Source organism: Diorhabda sublineata, chromosome X (assembly GCF_026230105.1).
Source record: "Diorhabda sublineata isolate icDioSubl1.1 chromosome X, icDioSubl1.1, whole genome shotgun sequence".
NCBI lineage: Eukaryota > Metazoa > Arthropoda > Insecta > Coleoptera > Chrysomelidae > Diorhabda > Diorhabda sublineata.
This window is the reverse complement of record NC_079485.1, coordinates 19,832,873-19,852,739: the sequence shown is the minus strand read 5'-3', so window position 1 is coordinate 19,852,739 and position 19,867 is coordinate 19,832,873. Positions and strand designations below refer to the sequence as shown.

The 19,867-nt window shown below is 31.4% G+C and overlaps 1 protein-coding gene across 1 annotated transcript in view; it reads right to left on the bottom strand.

Moving 5' to 3' along the window:
• Positions 1 to 2,360: 2,360 nt before the first annotated feature.
• LOC130450717 (metabotropic glutamate receptor) overlaps positions 2,361 to 19,867 on the bottom strand; it is a 566,010-nt gene continuing 548,503 nt past the window's right edge. The window contains exon 14 of the mRNA XM_056789300.1: positions 2,361 to 5,810. The gene's annotated coding sequence lies outside the window, so the exon portion shown is untranslated. The remainder of the gene's footprint in view (positions 5,811 to 19,867) is intronic.

Below are 19,867 nucleotides of genomic sequence, written 5' to 3'. Positions count from 1 at the left end.
CTTTTTCTGAAGATCCTTATTAGCAAGTTCGTTCTCTTCATGATCATGGGACTTCAAAAGATTTGAAGTGATCTGCCTACCTATTAAGTAAATTCACTTGTCGGTGTATGCTCGTACTTTGTGACACAGTTTATCATATTCTACTATTCTTCTACTGTTGTAGGTTCTTCTCCATTAGTTCCTTCAGTAGTTCATTTGGAGCAATTAATTGAGTTCTGTAAAGACATGAGCTTTCTCTTTATCACAGTCCATTTATTTATGAGATAGTAACGATTTTTGTAGTTTTTATAGTTTACTATTAACTCTAAAAAGATACTAGTGGCTAATTTTTGCGGATTATAACCCCTTCGAATATTCCTTAACTGAACTATTTTAATCTACTGTCCTCTATCTTCTTCCAACTTGCACATCCACGACCATTTTATTTCTTTTATTTTGTTATTATCATCAAGTTTTCATTACTTCTATTAATATTGTAAAATTAAAAGATTTATTAGGAATTTTACTACTATTTCGTTAATAGTTTTCAGGGAAATTTAGAGTTCAATAACTTCAACGTTTGTTCGCACATTTCTTCGTTTGCTTTGTTGTTTTTAGTGACTATTTTTCAAATAACAATTGCTTATATGTAGAGTGTTAATATTATAGGATAGTAAACTAAACAAAGATTTGAATGAAGAATAAGCTTTATATTAATATTCTAAATATTGTGAATGTCTAATGCATCCAACGGTTTTTTGTAAATCAAATAATTCACATATAGGATGTCCCGCACAAGAACCGACACAGAGTAGAGGAGTACAGGGGAGCCCAAAATATGATGATTGGGTATAATTCATCCTTGAGAAGTTATAAGGTCCCACAGTAGGACCCAAAATTTTGCAAAAAATTTCTTTACAGCCGTTTAAATTAAAAATACCACTGTGTGATATTGTTAAGGATGTTAACTAATGGCAAGTAGAAGGCGATCTAACCATTATGGGGGTTAATTAAGGATGATCTAATTTTAAAATTTCACACAAGTTTTTTATCTGTCGCTTGATTTGAAAATTTTTATTTCCATTCCAAGGATAATTTAATTTTAAAACTGTTTTTACTCTTATAATTTATCGTAAAACATGTTTCTAATAATGTTATTTAAAAAGTAACAAAAAAGTCAAGGATATGAATTTCTATATTAACAATTTGCAATTCAGTTCTTCTGGTGATCACATTTAATATTTCTAGGTGAAGGATTGAGAAATAACGGATATTCGAGAATGTCCTATTCCAATAAGGGTGGGAGAAAAACTAATTTTGGCTTGTTTTCGATTGCCAATTTGAATTTTTTACCAATTAGCCAGTATAACTCATTCACTTCGATTTAGTTCGAGTATTTTGTCTTGGTAGCTTGTGGTACTTGTACATTGTACATAAAAACAGGAGGGCACTACTGGTCTTTTCTTAGAGTGAAGGTGACTTGAGCAGATTTTATTTATTATATGCCTATTTTCCATTTGCTAAGCTACATTTGATGTTATTTGAATGTGTCTGCAGAATACTGGAAGCTGTAACATATTAGCAGGAAACGAGATTTTCGTTGCCTGCTAATATGAAGTGCTTTCATTGATTTTGATTCTGAACTCTCTACCACTAAGATTTTAACAGTTTGAAGTATGTAATTGGAAGACAGTTTCAATTTTATATAATAGGCCCGTGTGCCAAACCGTGTCGAAAGCCTGGATAACGTCTTAAAACTCTGGTGTGCAGTATTTTTTTATTCTAGTGCGTGATTCAATGTGTGGCTTATCCTGTGGATTTCTTGTATAGTTCAATGTTCCTTCCTGAATCCAAACTGGTGTAGTCGTATTCATTGGTCAGTGTTTGTGTCTGAGTTTATTCTTTGTAGTAACAATCGTTCAAGAACTTATGACAGGGTTGGCAGAAAGCTTATTGGACGATATGAAGAGACAGTGTTTGGGTTTTGTTGTGTTTTGGGATCATTACTATTTATGTAGCTTTCAGCAGTTTTGGCCAGTCTATGAAACGTAAAATAGCATTAAATATATGAGTCATAAGTATTACACCTTTCCTTGTTAATTTTTAATCATTTTGGGGTTATTTTGTCTATGCTACGAGCTCTTCTGGAATTAATGCGATCGATTTCCTATTGAACCTCGTTTGCCGTTAGTGGTTTAATTCCTCAGACGTATGGAGGCACTTCAGATAATTTTCTTCCTATTTCAGGATTAGGTATGTTGTTGTTGGAAGTAAACACTTTTGTGTTCTGTGAATAGTGATGTTTTTTCTTCGTCGTTTCTAGCTCATTGTATATTATATCCTAGTTCGTTCCGAATACGTGGCATGTGTATTTTTGGTTTCCTAGATTTTTGACTGGTTGCCAAATTGAGTTTTCAAATCGGATAAGACAGTGATGTAATCTCTTCTTTCTTTTGCTCCTTTTATTTTTATTCTCATTTGGTTACTTATTCTGTTAAGTATTGTTTTATCTGATGGTGCATGAGTTCGATGCCATTTTGCTTTTCTTCTATCTGCTATCAGATTCTTCATCTCAATTGGAACTTTAAACGTTTCACTCCCATTATTTGTTTCTGGTGTGGCATGCTCTACTGCCTCTTTAAGGGTACTAGATAATGTTGTTAATGCTTCATTTCCATTTCCGTTGCCGTCTTTTTTGCAGTTTAATGTCTTCTTCTAGTTTGGATTGATATTCAAACCAATTTGTTCGCTGTTGTATAGGTTTCGCTTTGGTTTTTTATTGATGATTATATAGTTGACTGTAGCTCTTATAGAAGAGTGGTTAGATTAGAGGTCATAGTTTGGTACAACCCCCATATACTCAGATGAAATGCCATTAGTTATGAATAAATCCAGTAAATCAGGAACCTTATTGGAGTCCGTCGGCCAATAGGTAGTAGATTCAGTTGATAATAATTGATAATGCTTTTCTTCTATACTTCTTACTAGAACCCTTCCTTTTATTGTAGTGTGTCCCAAAGAGATTATTGAAGTTTTCTTTCTTCAAATTGTGACGAGGTGCAAAGTAAAAAGATACCATTGTTAACTCATAAGTTTTGACTTTTCTGTTTGTGGCTTGTATATTGTCGAATTCATATATTGGTAGTTCTACATAGTAAAAGGAACATCTGATTAGTATGGCACAACCAGCATGGGTATTAGTAGAGTATGTAGTGTAGTGTGGAATCTTGAAGTAGGATCTATCTGTCAAAGGTGTTTTGCTTATCAGATACGATATTAATTAATTGTGGAGTAGAAATATTTCGACTTCGTTTCTATGTTGTAGTAGTGCATTAACATTCCATTGTGCCGCTTTGATAAAACTATTGAATTCTACTCACAAGCATGGTTAGCATATCTAAAACTATGCTGTTCTGTTGAAGAAGTTGGTGAAATTTTTTTTAAACTCTTCTATGAATTTGCTCATTATGCTATTTATATCTTGTCATTTGTTCAGTGTTGGTTTTAGTTATATTAGCATGGATTATGAATTGTTTTCTTTGATGTTGAGTGTGAGAAATTGGTACTACCATAGTGGTTCGTTTGGATTGTGGGTGATGCTTTATTTGGTTTCAAAAGTTTGTGATAGAACTCATAACCTTCACAGTTAATGCATAAAGTACATTCAGCTGAAGTATCGCTGGTTTTTCTGCAGGTTGTAGTGTTGTGTGGTCCACCACTTTTAACGCATACATATTGTGTGTTGTAATACGTTCGTACTTTTGGCATCTCATGTATTACGTTTCTCTTCTCATTATTTTTGAGGATTCTATTTTTATTACTCTAGGAAGAGGTTTATTGGTTCTTTCGTTATCCTGTTCATTTTTACCTAGAATATGATAACCAGTTTTTATACTTTATTATTAATTTATATTATTGGTTTCATATTCTTTCACTTTCATTTTGTTTTTGCCAGAGTACAATTGATAACACAGCGATCGAAAAACATGTCCGTACGCTAAAAAACTAATAAAATTATTGAATTGCATTGATGAAAACATGTTGATGAAAACGAAGTTTTTAAATTAAATTATCCATGGTATGGAAATAAAAATTTTTAATTTCACTGACAGATAGAAAACTTGTGAAAAATTTTAAAGTTAAGTCACCCCTAATTTACCCTCCAGAATGGTTTGATCGTTTTCTACTTACCATAACTAAATATTCTTAACAGTTCCCTAGTCTGCACCAAATTTGTATATACTAATATTTGGCTCCTACTTTAAAGCCTTATTACTCCTCAGCGATGCAACTTGGTATAGAAGTAAATTGTCCCCAATCTTCATATTTTTGACTTAGTTTCCCTATATGTCCCTCCATTGTGTCGATGTCGGTTCTTATGCGGGACACCTTGTATATCTTCGCTGTTTACTACTTGGTTGATTTTGCTTGGAGAGCTGATAGTAATTATTTCTATCTACCTGGTATTCAGTAATTCACATTTTTTTCGTAGATGTCGCTGATGACCTATTGCACTCCGACCTTTCCAGATGTATTGTGGTCCTTTAAATTTAGATTAGATTTCCTAGTTGTGCAGAGATTTTCCAGTGCTATTGTGGTCCTCAACATATAGATTATATTCTCCAGCATTATTTTACCTATAAAATCTATCAGCCTTTTCTATATTAATTAATTAAGAGCCATATGTATACCAAACTGTCGCTTTGATACAGAATTTACTCCGTAATTTCTTCTTTTGTTCACAGGAACATTTCTCTGTCAATCACTGAGCTTACCGTGTTGGTAGACAATTATTAGTTCTATCACATATTTTGGCGATTGTTCATTTTGTATCTAGCCTGGCATTCAATCTAATTTTTGTGACAGTTTTATTTATTGGTTTTAAAACATCTCAAACATCTCAGTGCAACTAATAGTATTAACATACTTTGTCCATTCTTGCGATTTTAAATATATAGTTCATTTAGAAAAGATTTTTCCATACTTTTGTTTTTAACAGTACTATCATAGTATTAGTGAGTTTATTTTCAAATATCTGCAAATAATGTCATTTCAGAAACCATCATTCTATTTGAAATGTTATTTTTTTTTTTAAATCTAAGAGTTATTATATTTATTGTATGCAGAAGTAATAAACTGTTTCCGTACACATCCACAAATTGTTAATGGGTTATATGAGGTAACAGATATAGTTGAGCTAATGTTGAATGGATTTCTGAAGAAGTGATAATACTAAAATGTGAACTATAATAATTTTTAACGGAATATCACAACAGATAAACATATATTCCCATCAGTCCTTTTCAATTTTTTTACGAAATTGAATATTTTTTGAGAGTATATGTGAATAAATAAAATATCTAAATAAACAAGTTTTTTGAGGTAACTAAATATATGATATCGAAGAGAAACTTCTATTCAAAGCGTGTTTCTAAAGAGTGCACTAAAAATTTGTAGGATAAATCCTTCGTAGGTGTATATCTCTATATTATACAAGTATAAAATTAAATATGACTTTGTACCTTCTTCTGGTTAACTGACTCGCGATGTTTGTATTTATCCTATATATTTTCAGTACTGTCATTAAAACCTCTTCAATTAAAGATAAATACATGTCAATATAGATATGGACAATTTCTGTTTTGATTTATACGTAGGATCATTGTTTACACACTAATTGACCATATATTGACATTTACATACAAACTTATATTCAGACTTTGGTTTAGAGCTATTTGAAGATAATTTTTAGAAGAAGATCATTCGAGAGATCAACTCTATATGTGTACATCTGCTTGTGTTGGAATTTTTTGTCCTTCGTCTTCAAGTACCTGTAATAACAAAAAAAAATTAGTTATATATATTTTTCAAAAATATTTTTGTGGTCAAAAGTAGAGAATGGTTATTGGAGACTTTCTTAGAAAAAATATCTAGGCTACTAGATTTAAAATGATGCCAAATAGCTGTCATGAATATTTCTGGAAAATAATATGACCATTGTAGGACTGGTCCGTTTCGCATCCTAGAATAAATTTCTGAGGAAAATATTGTCGAAAATTTTTCACCTTTCCCTCTTCCAACAACAAAGAAGGATAATAAAATTATGATAAGAGAAGAGAGTCATAATTATAACTGCAAGGTTAGTTAAAACTTCCAATAAGTGCTTGTTTTTTAGGGATAAAAATGAGAAATTATCGTTATTGGCTATTAATTTATATTCATCATTCTCATCCTCGATAAAATATTTTAAACTATCTTGAAAGTGTTGATGTGTCCAAATGAAAATTTTCGAAATATATTTATGTCACTATACCCTAGTGCCCGGTTTGGCCAACCTTTGTGCAGCCTCATGGATTTTATAAAAGTTTCAGTAGTTCCATTTTATTCCTTATCTGCCTAAAACACATAATAATAGTTACCTTCAGTATACAGTTTTTGTGGCGTACTTTGAACATTTGAATTCTACATATCAGCAATTCTGTTCGAAATTGTTTCTAAAACAAAATATATGAAGATGAAATTTTTAAATTTTTCTCTTTTTAATTTGGAAATATCGTAATAAACGAAAAACCGGTAAGAAGGCCCCACGTTTTTCGAGAGAAATTTCATATTTTAATCTCAGCTTTTCCCATCTGGAAATTTCGTTCAATCATTCGGTTAATCGTTTTGATTTCGATTAGAGCTCTTGCTTTAAGGGGACGTGTCACTGCGAATTTTCCCGAAAGTTCCAGTTACTAATTAATTCATCATTTACTCTCGTTTACAGGTGAAGTCTTAATTTGTTTTCAAAATTAAATTAAAAGAACGACCCTGCCATTCGAGTAAAATGTTTCAACAATTTTTAATCAAAATCTGTTATTTGGAATATCTAATTTGAATTTCAGCGTTATTCTTTTATATTTATCACCAATGAAATGTAATATATTGTTGTATAGAAACCTAAATCGTCAATAGCATATCATCTCGTTTTTTGTTAAACGTCAAAATTAGGTTGTGAAATGTTCGTGTCTGTAGAACTTTTTTTTTATCATATATTGGTAACATCAAATGATCCGTTGACTTCAGTAATCGTATCGAATTTCTACCGATTGCTGTTCAGATTTCAAGCTATAAAGATTTATTGAGCCGTACTGGTTCTTTTCTAAGCAAATAAATTAATCAAACGATATACAATAAGTCATAGTTTCGGAAAGAAAAAAAATGCGTTATATTTTAAAAAAAATTGTATGGTGTATTGGTGTAGTTCTTGTTCCTTAAGTTGACACTGCTTATGACAACTTATTCGAAAACTCCCAGAGCTAATAGTTACTAATAGTTATGAATTCTTTTCTCTGAATACGTCAGTTAAATAAATTAAATTCGCCGTTTAGGTTGTTAGAAAATTTCTTGACGATTCTATCTTATTAAACAAAATAATTTTGGTTTAAGCAGAAACAATTATTTTTCAAAAAATAAATCTGATATCCAAACTAAAATCTAGCTTAATAAGTATGTAATGACATAATACTACTTTGTGCATTTTATATAAAATCGCGTCAGAGTCAAAAATGGAATACTGAGAAATAATATATTAAAAGGAATTAAAGTTACAAGGGATTAAAGTATACTTTAGGTAGATTTGGCATAAAATATTCAAAGCCAAAGGAAACTATTAAAATACGAAATAAAAACAGATAAAGAACACAAAGCAAGTATAATAAATAATAAATTATTTATAAATTAGGAAATATATACTGTGGAAACCTAGGGAGAAGGGTGGAAATTTTGGAATTGTCAGGAAATTATTATAAATAAATTACATACGGATGAACTCATTTACCTGTTAAGTTTCCCTATTATTGGTCTGGTTTAAACTTGAGTTACCTGAACCCAAATGGCCGCAATCTCTAGTCAACTACAATACTTACAGCAGTCAAGCCCCAAAGAACAAGCAGAAAGGAAGTAGTGGCGACATCTTGTGTCTAAATATGTTCAAAATCTTAAGAAATAAACAAAACTGAAATTTGTAACAAGTGGTTTTTTTCAGAATATGTATAAATGCTATTTTTGTATGTAACATATTTCAAGTCAAGTGTATTTGGAACGTAATCTGGAAATTTGCATATAATTGCTAGAAGAAATTGTTGAAATCATAACTAATGAGTATTCATATGACTAGAGTATTTTATATAGGTGCTCGAATGTAAAAACGAATAAATATCACTTTTGAGCTTTGATTTCTGATTAGAACCCCGAGACTGTACGGATAAAGTGAACAATCTACGGGGAACGCTACTCATAGAATCGCTTGAAAGTTTCAGCTTTTTTCGTACAATGGCATACATGGCAGATATGGCGACTAGGAAGGTAATTATACAAATAACGAACAGATCGGCAATAGCGTGATGTATTTAATATGGAGTCAAATCTTAATACCAAAAAATTATTTGTAAATAAAACTCAGATCATTTGAATAATTGAGCAAAATGTAAAATAATTTTTGAATGGGACCTCCCCGCTGTTATTATCGACAGATTTATTTACAATAATGCAAATTTATAGTTCCTTTTTTGGTGCAATGAAAACGAGATCGTTCATAATAAACTAGCAATACCCGTCGCGGCCTTGCCCGCGGTTTATTGAACCTCGCGTAATATAGGGATAACTCAATGCGAAATGACTTATGTATTCTATGCATTGATTCAATTTGGAAGTGTTATAAAGAAAGCTGCGTAAAACGCTTGAACAACAATTTCAAATCTAATCCTTTTTAAAGAAATTAAAAAGAAATTTCCAAAAACGGAGAAATTAGTTTTTAGATATTCACACGGGACCCATTTCTAAACAAGATTCGCTATTTAATTTCGTCATAAAAAATATATGGTTCCGTTATAAAAATTTTTGTTCAACTCTTTGAACCATTTCCAAGTCGAATTTTGAAAATCGCAGAAATTGGTTTTTAGGTATTTGTACGGAGAATGTTTTGATGCAAAAACGAAGTCAATTAGCAGCCGAGAAAAACGAAGAAATCAAATTTGCAAACATACCTTGTTTTACCCCTTTAAAATCAAAATTTACCCCTTTAAAATGGAAATTTCTTAGCGTACCTCTACACACCGATACAAACATACCCTCAAAATTTCATGTCTCTCTTTAATAGCCTTGGCTGGGCTCTGATGAGTGAATGAATCAGTCTGTTAGTCAGTAAGTCAGGATATCCTCTTTTATAGATATAGAAGATTAATGAACACACGTTACCCCTTCAAGGCTGATGTGAACATCTGTGTTTTCTTTTGACCTATACTTGTTTAATGTCTCAAGTTTGATATCAAAATTTGTATGCATGTTTAGTTGTTATATTGTGTTTCACAATGTATGTTTGCGTAGGAACAATAATGTTTTTGTTATTTTTGAATTATAATTTTTAACGCTATCTATTGATTTTCGAATATGAAGTTATATATTGATAATTTTATTATCAATAAATATTATTTATGAGGAATTTTTGTGATATCTGGTGACATTCTGGATTTCGCAGGTAGACATTTTTTTATAAATTTTATTAACGACCTGCTAATAATAATTCTCTACTTCCTACTAATATGCTCTAAAAATTAGAGGAGATATTATAGTTTCGTTCCAAAATAGAAGTTTTATTATTTGACAAAAAAAAATTGGTAAATAGCCTTAGAGTTTTTATATAAGTTCTCAATGTTGATGAATCACACTGTCTACTCAGGTTAATCAAATTTGATATCCAATTTGTGGAATTAAATTAGGAAGAATCGGTTATTGGTTATTTGAAAGGCATTGCCCCAGTTATTTCATTGAAATCTGAGTAATAATAGCTAGCGGTCTCTTTTAACAAAGCTGTATGATAAACCAAATTCCCAATTCTTTTAACAGAAACAGCATCTGTTTTCACGAATAATGCAACAATAACAAGAATATAACGGAAATACGGAGGTTTTCTGAAAAAAACTTACAATATAAATTGGGAAATGTATACATTCACATATTCTCAGCTACTTGGAACAATTAGTTTATACTTGACTATAGTTGTAAAGATTTTTCTAAAAACGGACAAAATGTAGTACCGAGCTGTCAGTAATTAGACTCTGTATCATCATTAACGAAAGTAAAATTTTCAGTTGCTGAATTCGAACGTGGCCATATCAGCTTGACTTACGACGATCTTTCGGGACAGCAACAAGCAGCAATCTCATCGAAAAAGTTTACTATAAAATTATACTGGGCGACGTCGAATTAAAGTTGGAGATACTGAAGAGGATATCGCAAATAAAAGAAGATTAATATGCCATATACTGCTTGAAGAATTATGCATGCATAAGCTCTGTTAGAGTTGGGCGTCAAGTTTCCTCACTTGGACCAAAATCGTATTCGAATGAATATTTATCATGCTTTATTGACGCGGTTTAAGCAAAATATGTCAGATTACTACACTCCTGAAACGAAAAAACAGTAAAGCAGGCAAATCCGGTTTCATCGGCCGGAAAAATGATAGCGACCGTTTTTTGAGATAGTCATGGAATTGTGTTTACAAAAGTGAAACAAATACACGAATATATCATTGCTTGAGGAGGTGGATGAAAAAAATGTAAAAAACAACAGCATTTGAAGTAAAAGACAGTGCTTTTCCATCATAGCAACGCACCTTTTCAACTTAACATTTATAAAAATAATAATTTTCATTCAATTTGAATGGGAAAATTTTACATCCGTAATGAAAATGGTTTGGCTTATATTTGAAAAAATAAAGTTCTGAATTCCGAAGACTGAATACGACAGTGGCAGTTTTAAACAGCCACAGCCGTCACGATGTGGATGTTCTGAAAGATCCACAACCCGTTGTGGCTGTTTAAAATGGCTATTGGACGTTTTCGGTCTTAGGTCGTAATAAGTACATGAAGAAGAATAATTATTTTTGACAGTACTAAAAACTATATGTATTGACTGAGCACCACGCGACGATTTCTAAAGAAGGAAACGCGTAGGAAACTTTATCACCTGTACTTCCACATAATATCTACATATAGTTCTATAAATTTTCCATTGACAAAGTTGTTTATCCAAATAATTTCTCTTATAAAATAATATTGCATTTCTGTTTTAAATGGAAGGAAAAACGACATTGTCGATTGAAAAAATGTACTCAATTAAGTATATGTTTCCCTTATTAATGGTTCAAGATATTTAATTCTACTGTCTACTGTTGCATGAAAATTATTTCATCGTTTGTTATGGAAGAGTAGTGTAACTCAATACATATTAAATTGTTAAAGAGAGGAAATTATGTGCCTTTCTTGCTAACATTTACTCTCATGTTTTTTACTGTAAAGAAACAACTGCTTTTATAGGCCATCCATCTTCGAGCTCCAATCACAATTATAGCTTTAACAGTTTTAATTAACTTAGTTGGTATATTCTAAACTTACTTAATTACTTTGACACATGAAAACAATCACAAAAAAAAACGAGAGGTATAATAGGGTAGTTCTTTTCTCATTATAAACATTCGTAGACTTAATACTACCGTGTGAATAGGGAGTGGAATTATTGAACGGGTTAGTAGAAACACCTTATATATAATCGACACCAAAACACAAAATAATTTTGTTCTCTTGTTCCTCGTTTGATATTTTTTTGTTTTCAGATTATCTTGAATATATATTTATGAATCTATCGATTGTCCATAGCAGGAAAGCTTTGTTGGGTTTTATGAAAAGCGAATGAATTGCGATGATGTTATCTGTCATTTTCAACTTGGTGGAGTTAAATTTGTGTGCAGAAAAGACGATAGTTTTGCATACCTTTTTCTAAAAATGAAAAATGTACACCATCATATATTGAGCGGATAGATGAGTGAAAAAAGGTTGTATAGTGTGGAGCCGGTTAAAAAACAAGCTGGAGCAGCTACAAGAGGACATCTAACAAAGTCCATAGTAAGGAGAGGAGGGTGATAATAGCTGAATATAAGGAGGATAATTAAAGCGGATATGATGAGAATAATAATAGAACTTGAATATTCACGTTCATCATAACCTACGGCAAATATTATACTATACTCACTACGAGTGTAAACATAAATTATGTTTGATTAAGTGATTATTTACGTCATTTGAAGTCCCTCATTTCAAACAATTTAACACACATATGGTAGAAATATTTAACAGGTATGAGTAGGAAGAGTAACTTTTTTTGGTATCTGAATTTTAATCTGAATCTTCGTAATCTAATATACTAATAGCGATCCAAAATAGATTACGAAATAGTTAGAATCGAGTCGAATTGTGACCTGTGAACAAAGCTAATGTCTCCAAGGAACTAGTTTTGTAAGTAATGATAATATTTTTCCTCTATTCACTGTATTTTACATATACAAGTTGTTAAGTTGGGAACTTAATCCTCCAAATTTTAGCTTCTATAAAAAATGTGAAATTAAATGGAGTCACATCACAATCATCTTTAAACAGAATACTTTCTGAGCTGATTCTGAACAATATCAATTTCATACATAATCCACATTTAGTTAGTAGTTTATGAGAAATCTCGAAGAACTGAAAACAAGTGTGAAGATTCATGAAACTAAAGTTTTATTTTCACTTTCAATACTTAAACTTGATATTAATTTGAAAATTATTATTTTAACGACTGTTATTCACCGAAGTAATACTTTTGTTAGTTTTCTAGGCTATAACGTATACAAAAGAACCCCATTTGTGATTGTATTTTTATACTTCATTATTTATGACACAATTTTTCAACGTAATTCATTTCATTATAAAATTAGTTTAAAGAGTGGAATGTTGTGCATTTTCTGAATTTTCTTCTATTGTGTATACCTACAATTCGATAAAAGAAAGTTTTATTCTTAGTTCATTAAAATGTGGAAGATGAGCAGAAAGAACATTTTAATTTTAATGGGTGATATCCGAAATGTAATTTCAATAAGAAATATGTCCTAGAATTAATAACCATGTTTAATGAAATTGGTTCCTTTGCTAAAAAAAAAAAGAAATAATCGATACGCTTTGATTGAAGTTGTATAAAAAGAAGTTTAAGACGTCTCTACTGTAGAGTCCTCTACATAATTGGTTTCCAAACTTTTTTGTTTCATAGAGCATTTTCAAAATTTTGGTGAATTTGGTGGACCGCAAAATTTTGAGATACATTACTATCAATTTCCAAATCTCCCATTCGGAGTGTTAGAAAAAAATATAGTATTGTTTCTTGTGGAAGACGGTAGATATAGGTAACAAACTATCAAAAGCTATTGCCTTCAGTGGAAAGAAAACTCGAACGAAATAGTGAATTTATGGTTCAATATACAATTGAGCTGAATCATATGACTCCTGTCATAGGTGAAAACTGTGATACTAATTCATACTACATGTAGTTTTTGATATATCAGCTCCGTCTGCAAATGTAATATCTTTAAATAAAATTCAAATGGTAGATCCCACAATTCAAAATAATCTTCTATCAATCATTTTGAGATTACGTACTCATATTTATGTCCTTTTATTAGACATAGCAGCAATGTACTGGCAGGTCTTGCTAATTGAAGTCCAAAGATCATTACAGCATATAATTTGGCGTTAATCTGTTAGTGATTCACTTCAAGTTTTATATCTGAATACTGTAACATATGGTCAGGCATCATCTGCCTCTATAGCTATTAGATTTCTTTTTAGTTAGCAGAATCGACTGATCCCATTATAAGTTCTATTAAAAAGCCATATAAATTATCAAAACAATCACAAATATCCTGAGGTCTGGCAAATTTGGTTTACCAAAATGGGCATCTAATGACCAAAAAATTATTAATAGCGTCCTCTCTAACTAAAAATGTACTCGATATTGGTCGTAATGACAATGCTAAAACTCTAGGCTTAATGTAGAATCCGTCAACTGACAAATTTATGAATTTCTTAAAAGAGGTATTATAATTAAAAGAACAATTTTTTCTGAAACTGCTCAAGTTTTTAATTCATTGGATTTCTCACAACCTTGCATTATCATCGCTAAAATCATTATACAAGTACGTATTACGATTTGTTTTTTCCACGGCTTCGATTTCAGTCGACATAGTTTTTTGGATGCTTCTGATATCGCTTATGGTACATGTGTCAATCAAAATACAATCAAAATACAATTTTAGTGAAATTATGTGCTGAAGCAAAGGTTGTTCCAATAAAGCCTCAATAATTACCGCGCCTGGAACTGTATGGTGCAATAGTAGAATGTCGGCTAGCTAAGAAGATTTTTAAATCTCTTGTTTTCTTTACCACAAAGACAGTTTATTTAGAGTTCGTCATTGACTTGTCTAACGAAAGCTTCATTTTAGCACTTGACGATTTGTGTTTCAACGAGGGAGATCATCAAAAATATATTCTGATAACGGTAGCATTATGTAGGCGCTAAAAATGAGCTCAGTGAGTGAATATTAAAAATTTCGACAGCCGTATCTTCGTTAAAGAGAAACCTCTTGAGACAATTCACATACACTGTTTGACGCAGCATTGGAGTTTATATTATTAGTAAGGTGGATGATGATGTGCTAAACAGTAGTTTGAATAAAAAAACGTCAGGTATCTACCTGAGCTACACGGTTTCCTGTACCAATCTATCACGATGGAATTATCCGATCTGCGAATAAACCTCTTATCTAGAAATGGTGCGAAATGATCGACATCTATTCACCATATAAAGGAAGACTGTCGATATTTTCTGTCGATGAATTTTCCCGCATTATCAGAACCAGTTGTTTCAAATGATTAAAATTTTACTCTGCGTTAATTATTTTACCAGTAAAATTTTTTCGTTTCTTTATCGGCGTTTGCAGCCTCGGCAATCATCTGGTCACGCACAATTTGGTTGATTTTGGTCACTGTTTCCGGATATGAAACAGCCACAGGGCGACCTGGGTGCTGGTCATCTTCAGTGATCTCTCAGCCCTCACTGAAGCGCTTACACCACTCCAAAACACACGCACGAGATAGAGAATTGTCCCCATAGGCCTCTTGCAACAATTTATAGGACTCAGTCGGAGTTTTTTCCAATTTACCGAAAAATTTTAAATTGATACGTTGCTTTTTTTCGTCACATATGGTTATCGGCACGAGAAAAAAACGCATTTGAATTATATTTTTGATGACCGAAAATATGTTTTTAAAAACTTTATTAAACTCAAAATTACCATAATTTTATAGAGTTGAATGAACAAAATTAATTTCACAAGCGAATTAACTATAATTCGTTCATTAAAAAGTTATTTACAGCATTCGTATTTATAATAAAATAAAGTATTTATGATATTTGATCCTATTGCGTTTTATTTAAATAATCTTCTGGAATTTTCTCCATATAACTTCTCCATCCCTAAGAGCTAAAAATGACGGAGGTATTTTTCATATTTTGTTTTCTTCCTTCTTCTAATTCAATGTCTTCTTTTCTTAAATTTCTGTTTTCTTACAAATTTTCTTTTATATTTTCGAATTAACCATAATATTATTAAAATTACACAAATTATTATTGTAAATAGTCCTATTGATACGGCTTTGCAGATTATAAATTTCATGAATTGGTTTTATATTTCTAGCAATTTTGTTTATTTCATATAATTTTTCAAAGACTATCTTAGTTAAATTTGGAGATTTATAAATTTTATTATTTAAATTATTTAAAAGTTTAATTTTGGTAATATTATCGATTTTCCTTTTTTTAATTTGTATGTTGGTTGAGAAAATTTCTCTTTCTATTTGAATACTACAGTTATTTGGAATTTTTATAATTGATGGATATCTTATTTTCAAGTAACGGTCCGAAACACATTTGGAAATCATTTCAGTCTCTAAATTTGGAATGACTAAGAGTTCATTATTTGTCACTTGTTCTAATATAGTTTCTTGGAGATTTATATCACTAACAACACAATTTTCAGCAGAGCGTCAATTTAACAATTCAACAGTACAATTGTCTTTTAACTTAAATGTTTCTTTGCGATAATATTTTTCATCCAACGCTGGACATTCTTCTTTAATGAAAATAACTTCTTGATTTCTGGCCAAGTAAGATTGATGGGGAATAAATCGCTGTGCGTGATTTAGGACGTGCATAGACAAGATATCTAGATACCCAACGCACTACTCGTTTTTTACTCCACCCGTCTTGGGCGCCCAATTGTTAGATTGCACTACCACTACACCAAAACTCTCAATTATATTATCTGACGTGCGTTTAGATAAAAATGTTATCGTCTTCAGAGACTGAAAGTAAACAGTTTACCTCCTCCTTTAGTGTCTTTATTTCCCTTTTTTCAAAATCTATTCAACAATAAGTAAGTAGTTAAGTAGTTAGGATTGTCTGCCAATTAATCAATAGTACTGTTTCAGTTTCACGCCTAACGATTCCTTCTCATAAATATATGGGTTATCCATGTTAACCTTCGATCTAGGTGAATTCCAAGCTATTTTACTTCATTTTTCTGTACGAGGGATTGATTGAACAAGACACGAATCTTGTGCATCTGCAAATCTTGCGATGGTTATGTACATCGCCGTGTATAAAATAGGGAACCGAAAACGCTACCTTGGACAACCCCTTATTTGATTGGGTACAGTTCTGTGATTCCTTCCGATATTATACCCGAAAGAATATTTCTTTCAATTAAGATTTGAAGATTGTGTGAATTGATGTGATACTAGTTTATTTAGTTTACATTGCATGTATGTGTGCCACACCTTATCGAAGGTTTGGATTATATCTAAAAATGCAGTCGAACAATATCCTTGATTTCTAGATCATCGCTGATTTGTTTAGCAGCTCAGTGAGTTTGTTCGATAGTCCCATGCCGTTGACGGAATCCAAATTGGTAATTAGGTATGAGTTGTTTTTTTTCTATTATTGGATTGAGTCTCTTAACTAGTAGCTTTTTGAGGACTTTTGACAGAATTGGTAGCAAGCTTATTGATCTATAATAACTTTTGGTTGTTACCCTGGCTTCGGTATCATTGTTATTTGAACTACCTTCCACTAATGTAGGAAGAAGCTGAGTTTTAGGATGGCATTATATATTTGCAAAATTGCTAGTATGACTTTGCATATAACCTTTTGAAGTATTCCCCCATTTATAAGATCATACCCTAAAGCTTCGCTTGGATCAATTTTGTTGAAAATATTTAGTTTTAGTTCTTTGAATATGAAATTTTGGATAGGTATCTTTTTGTGGTGTAGGTGCCCATGCGGCTATTGGATTTTTTGGTAATTTATGTTAATGCTTCTTCTATGTCATTCGTCATTTTGAAAGTGTATGTAGTTACACTATCTCATCTAGCTTTTTTAAATATGTTTAATTTAGTGTTTAAATTCCATAACCCGGGTGGTTGAGATTCATTTATATCAGTGTATCTATTTAGCACAATAGGTTTGTGGACTAATGACATATTTTGGTCTGATGTTATTAGGACTTTTCGGAAACTATAACTCGGGATTGGGTATATTAGCTGACTGCAGATCCTAACCCAGATCGACATTTAGATCATAGTTTATGAACATCGGGTTCAATTTTTGCTGAAGAATTCAAATTTAAAACATGATCTACAATAACATGTGATTTTTATTACTTTTGTTGCGTTAATTGTTACACGATATTTATTTAGTTATATAATAGATTCTAGATGTTTAATAATTGTTATTGGGCACGTAACAACGATTTATCTTCTAACACGGATTTTGCACTATAGCTCAATACTAATAAGCTATTTTTATGCAGAAATACCAAAAAGTATATAAATCGCAAACCTTTCAATGAAGTTGCTCATGAGAAATGATAGTAGACAGTCATATACAAATGAAACAACCCGTCAGTTGATTGTATTCACCTACCGGTTACTAGGGTAGAAAGAATAATAACATATGACTACGAGACCCGATTAACTCGATCAGTTTCCGAACAACAATAAACGTGTCCTGGGTTAGTTTCTGAACATTAGGATCATTATCGGGTTAATACGATAATAGTTTCCGAAAAGACCTATTGTAAGTTTTCTAGAATTTATACCTTTAAATATACAAAAGTCTAAAAGGTCTGCTAATTTATTCGGATCCGATGGTAGATAGTTCGTTTATCCGTAGATACAAATTTGTTGTCAGTAATGCCTGCTAGTAATGCATGACCTTTTGGAGTTGTGATTCGTGAACCCTATAACGTATTCTTGAAGTTCTTGAAACGGATATTATTCTAATTTTTCCCTTCCTTATTTGGCCTTTGACATTCCATGTAGCTAGTTTAAGAATTTGAGAAAGTCCTTCATCATTGATTTCAACTCAGATATATCATTTGATTTATTCGCGACAATCCTATGTATGGTCTTATGGTATTATTTTTTATTTATTTGTTGATTTCCTTGTCCTGTTACCTGTTCATTAGTTATTTCTGTTTGGGTTGTTCTTTAAGGGGTGCTTTCAACGTTTGTTGTCTGTATCTAGTATTTGGATAAAGTTTTGTGGATAACAAATCTTCTATAGTTTGCTGTATAATTTTTTTGCAGTTAATATATTTCAAATTATATTCTTTGACTTTTCTATTGCATCCAGAGGTAAGATATGTCCCTGCACATTCAACGCACTTGCGAGTTCTTTGACAAAATTTTTTTGTATCCATAGCGCTTCAAATATAACATTTGAATGATTATGGAGTTTGTTGTTATAAATTTATTTATTATTTTTATTTGGTTTCAGATCAACGAGTCTTTGTTTGGCTTATAATATTCCAGATACTCGCAACTTCATGACCTTCTTTTTCTACATACCACAGATCTCATCTAGATCTAAAAATTAGAAGAGATATGTGGTTTAGAGGGAGTCTGTATTCAAAATATTGAGAAATATTCCCAAATCGAAAATTTATCACAGCAGCTTCAGGGCGGTTTCTCCATTTTAGAGTTGGCAACTAAAATAGCCTAAGATGTACCTAGTTTTTTTATCAAGAAATCTTTCCGTTGCTCACATTGTTGAGAGGTAGGGGTATTTTATTGACATCACCGACGATAACACACTGCCGTCGTCGTTCAAATCAGCCGCCTCAATAAACTCGGCTAACACCCAAATCCGTAGGGAGAAACAGATCACCACTATCAATATCGATTGATTCATGTGGAATTAATAAAGAATCTTTTCAGGCTCAAATGCTCATGTAAAACTCCATTTTTTGATTTTTAAATCTATTTATGTGTAATGATATCTAAGTCAATCTTCGTATCAACGTATTTTTCTGAAGAAAAAAACAATGCTCAATCAACAACTAAAATTCTTCCTAATATTGTTTTCACTTGAAAAAATTCTACCTCTTGGAGGTATTGAGCTCAAATTTAGACAGAGCTCTATTCGTTAGACCGGAACCTTAATGATGAATGCTTTATTGATAGTTAAATAACTTTTAGCTGATGATTTGTTCTAAAAATATTGTTTTTTATTTCATTTTTGATGATTGTTGACTAATCATAAATTAGAAGTGTGAATGCATCAATTATATTTCAGTATTATAGGTAGGTATAGGTATATATGAGCCTGCTGAAACAAAACTTAATATTAACCCAAATTGACAAAACACTACCTAAAAATTTCAAATATTCGAAATTCTTTTAATCATGTTTAACTAGTTTTTATGTTTTACTTCAAATAGCAGATCGGAACATGTGCTCCTTAGTCTTTTATAGTTTCTTAGTATTCAAATGAAAATACATCATGTGTTTTTGGAAACTATATGCATTACTATGCAGTAATTGCTGAAAAGAAATATAGGGTACATAATCACTGACAAGTGACGACTGGAATGAAAAATAATGTTTAATGAGAAATTAGTTTCAATCCAAATACTGTTAACGGA